The sequence below is a fragment of the Bison bison genome, unplaced genomic scaffold (genome assembly GCF_000754665.1).
Source record: "Bison bison bison isolate TAMUID 2011002044 unplaced genomic scaffold, Bison_UMD1.0 scf7180017864194, whole genome shotgun sequence".
In the NCBI taxonomy this organism is placed as follows: Eukaryota; Metazoa; Chordata; class Mammalia; order Artiodactyla; family Bovidae; genus Bison; species Bison bison.
The window spans coordinates 1999374-2003668 of NW_011494766.1; positions in this window are offsets into that span (position 1 = coordinate 1999374).

A 4295-nucleotide genomic window follows, 5' to 3' on the forward strand; every position below is an offset into this window, starting at 1 on the left:
GCGCCGGCCCGGCGCCCGGGAGCGCGCGCCGCACGCGCTTCCTTCTGTCCTCCGAGCGGGTGCAGCCTTGGGTCCTCCGGATTCCCCCGGCGCTGCCTGGGTGTTTAGTGTCCCGGGGGCAGCGCCCGGTGCCTCGGCTCACCCGCTTTGAGGTCGCCCTGGGCCAGAGGGGTGCGTGGATGGGCCGGTGGCTGTCTTCTGTCTTGATAATCCTGGAATTTCTAAGTTACTGGACACCTGAGCCCTTTTACAGATGGGGAAACTGAGGCCCAGAGATCTGAAGGGACAGTGGCACTACCGAGGACTGGCTTGGGCTGGGGGCCGGGGGTGGACGGGGACGCTTAGACATCCATCTCCAACCCTTTCTCCAGGTGAACATCATATCAACCTGAAATGCAGCTTCAAGACGAGCTCTTATCTCCCCACTTCTAGCCAACTTCCACTTAACTGTATAAAAATATAAAAATTCAGGAGTTGATCCTGAGAAGGGACTTTTAAAGCCCTACAGTGAGTTGTAGGCAGAACAGGGCTACAGTCTTTCTCCTTTATTACAGGGACTGCTCCTTAGGCTGAGGATGGTTAGGTGGGAGGGGGAGAGAGAGATTGAGTGGTCCAGATTTAGGGTCCTGATACTCAGAGTGACCTTCCTTGCCCTGTAGGGTCTATCCCATAATCTCCCTCACTCTGGTGGCAGAGCTGTGAGGAAAGATCTGCCAGTCCTCCCATTCTGTCAACCGTGTTTGCAGAGGCTGAGCTCAAGGGTCACCGCTGTTGACCTCAGAGTCCAAGAGGGCAGCACTCCCAGCTGAGGACCTCCTAGCTGGCGGGAACCAGTGTGCCTTGACAGACACTCACCCTGTTAGACTGGATAGGTGACTGTCTTTCTGTGGGTCGCTCCCCTCGGGTGGGACTGGAGGAGTTGGCCTGCTGGTCTCTTTGGACATTTGAGGCTTGTGATTTCCTTCACCTGAAGAGAAGCAGCCAAGTTCAGTCCTTAGGTCCTAAAAAGGAACTCATACACCAAAGGGGATTGAAGAGTTTTAAAAATGGTTTGATTATCTACAAATTCTTGTTTTAAATTGCATTTGGAGAGAATGATTTTTCGTGAAGCCATGGGCACATCCCGGCTTAACTTAAAAGGACTGGGCCTTTCTAGAATTGTAGGAAACTGATGAGTTATTTTTTCATTTTTGCACTGTATCAGGCTTTATACACAGAAGTGTATTTTCTATCTCAATTTTTTTGGGAGAAAATTTTTAATTAAAAAATTTAGAAAATATTACTGGGCTTTTCCACATTGGAGGAAATTAAGTTGTTTTGCTTAACTGACTTTCTTTGCTTCCTGATGACATATGCTGAAGAGTGGTTTGGTTTGACTGTTCAGTGACAGTCTGGATAAGTTGGGGTCAGGTTGCTTTGAGACAGATTTGTTGCTGTTGGAAAGACGGAGTTAGAAATATCGAAGGGATACCGTATAAGAAGAGTTGTGCCCATAGGTTATTAATAAACCTTTTGGTTAGTCAGCCTTGGTGTCTTTGAGGAGATGAAAGAGCTCTGCGATTATGGCGGCCTTGAGTAGACCCTGGCCACTTCTAAAGTGAAAAGTTAATTTTTCTTCCTCCTTTTCCTTTAACATAGCTACTCTCAGACTTTAGTATATTTGAGGAAACAGTAGGCCACATTTACATCTCTGAAATAAATAGCCTGTAATAAATATATTACAGATATTTATTTTAAGCAGATGTATTATTATAATTGTTGTCAAGTGAATTCTCATGATTCATGTAAAAAATAAAATAACTATTTGAATAATATGTAAAAAGTACAGAAACGAAATGCGAGTACTAAACATACGTGTCTTTTCTTTTTAGTTGCATTTACTTAAGGCTTAACTTGCCTGTCTTGTTTGACTGGAGATAGGGTGAGGAGTATTGACATGAAATAAATTAAACCGGAACACTGTTTAAAAATAGCAACTGTTTCTGTCCAGCTACAGATCACTATGCAAACTCAGTTCCTCTCACATCCCCACTTTGGGTTGGAGGCTCCAAATTCAGGTTCCTTCAAGTAGATCTGGATATTAAAAATTTGCAGTCTCATGAACCAACAGTGTTATTTCAGACCTTGGGTATGTGACCCTTCTTTGCTTTCTGCCCAACGCTATTGCAATTCAAACAAGAAAGCAAATCAAACCAAACCTATACTGGCTCCCACATGGACTGGTTCCTAGGCACCTCTCATTTAGGATGGCTCCTCCACATTCCTCTTCCTTCCTGAAATCCTGGCCTGTTCAGAATCAGGCTCAAGTCTTTTTTTCCATGACGTCATTGAACTGTTTGAAGATGACTGTTGTTGATCTACTCAGTTCTCCTTTTGGGTCCTTTCCTTGAAGCTGCTGTTCCATGTTTTAATATCGCATGACAGTTGAGTACTGTTGTGAGTTCACCTTCCTTTCCCTGTGTCTTGTCTCAAATCCCTGGTACACAGGGACTGTTTGTTGTATTACCTCTGTGCCTACCCAGCACCAGGTAGATTTCTGAACAGGTTAAGTATATGTGGGGATTTTTTTTTTTTTTTAACACATACCTTTAATTTTGAACACACTATGTGAGCATTGTTAGCTGCATCACCAGAAATTTTCTATAAAAGGCCAAAGTTCTCTCCACCTTCTCTGTTCTGAGTTGAGAAGAACCTTAAAAATTCAGAGTGGGATGAGGGTCATGAATAGCCATACATGATGAATTAAGTGGGGTGCCGTCGTGGTTTGGCAGCCGCTTATGTGGAAAGACAAGCACTTTTGAGCCCAGACTGTTATCGATTCTTGAGTACCCATTCCTGTACCAGAAGTTTGAGTTCCTGGCCAGGCTGAATGGTGATCAAGAAGATCTCTACAGAACAGGTCCAGAGTCTCAACCGCAGGGTGGGCTGGCCTGAATGGAATCAGGATAGTTTGGTGGTGTTAGGCCAAGAGGCTTTTGTGATGTTTATTTTTTCTTTCCTTCTCCTCTCCATTTTTCTTTTTTTCTCTCTTGGCACATTTGAAAAGAGTGTGTATCAGTGATCTGGTGAAAAGAAAGTGAAAGTGAAAGTTGCTCAATCATGTCTGACTCTTTGCGAACCCATAGGCTATACAGCCCATGGAATTCTCCAGGCCAGAATACTGGAGTGGGTAACCTTTCCCTTCTCCAGGGGATCTTCCCAACCCAGGGATCGAACCCAGGTCTCCCGCATTGCAGGCGGATTCTTTACCAGCTGAGCCACCAGGGAAGCCCTGATTTGGTAGAAAATAATTTCAAGGTGTTTTAATGAATGCCTTAGATCTTTTGAATGGATTTGTCTGACTGAATGGAGAGAAGGAAGTACCAGTTAATCACTAATACAGTTTTTCCTGTGATAGCTCTTGTACTGGTTCTTTGTCAGTGACTGCGAAGGTGTTCTATTGAGAAGTATTTTAAACCTGAGTCCCTTTTAGCTATGTCCTAAAAGGAAAAGCACAGTAAAACATGGGACGGAGTACAGGGCTCCAGACCAGTCACTCCTTCCAGGGGCTGGGGCAGGTGGAGAGGGTGACAGATGCCATAGAAGAGGGTATTGCTCGGAAAGGTGGTCACACGCGGTTTACCCAACATCTAGCCTGGAGGCTAAGTGATGAGGGGCCCCGTTTTCTGCTGAGATGGGTGGTTGGAGCCAGCTGTTTGTTTCTGAACAGCAGAGCAAGGGAGGTAAATATTTAAGTCCAGGAGAATGATCTGGAGTTGGTTGAATTGAGGATCTCTCTGTCTCCTTTGCTCTTCTCCTCCAGCTTTTGACACTTCCTATACCCTTTCTGCGGAGAAGGCAATGGCACCCCACTCCAGTACTCTTGCCTGGAAAATCCCATGGACGGAGAAGCCTGGTAGGCTGCAGTCCATGGGGTCGCTAAGAGTCAGACACGACTGAGCGACTTCACTTTCACTTTTCACTTTCATGCATTGGAGAAGGAAACGGCAACCCACTCCAGTGTTCTTGCCTGGAGAATCCCAGGGACGGGGGAGCCTGGTGGGCTGCTGTCTATGGGGTCCCACAGAGTCGGACACGACTGAAGTGATTTAGCAGCAGCAGCAGCAGCAGCATACCCTTTCTGGCTGGCACCACCCTTGAAGTGCAGATTTGAACCCGCAGCTCTTGTCTTAAGAGGACCTTTTACAATTGTGTACTGCTACTACTACTACTAAGTCGCTTCAGTTGTGTCCGACTCTGTGCGACCCCATAGACGGCAGCCCACCAGGCTCCCCCGTCCCTGGGATTCTCCAGGC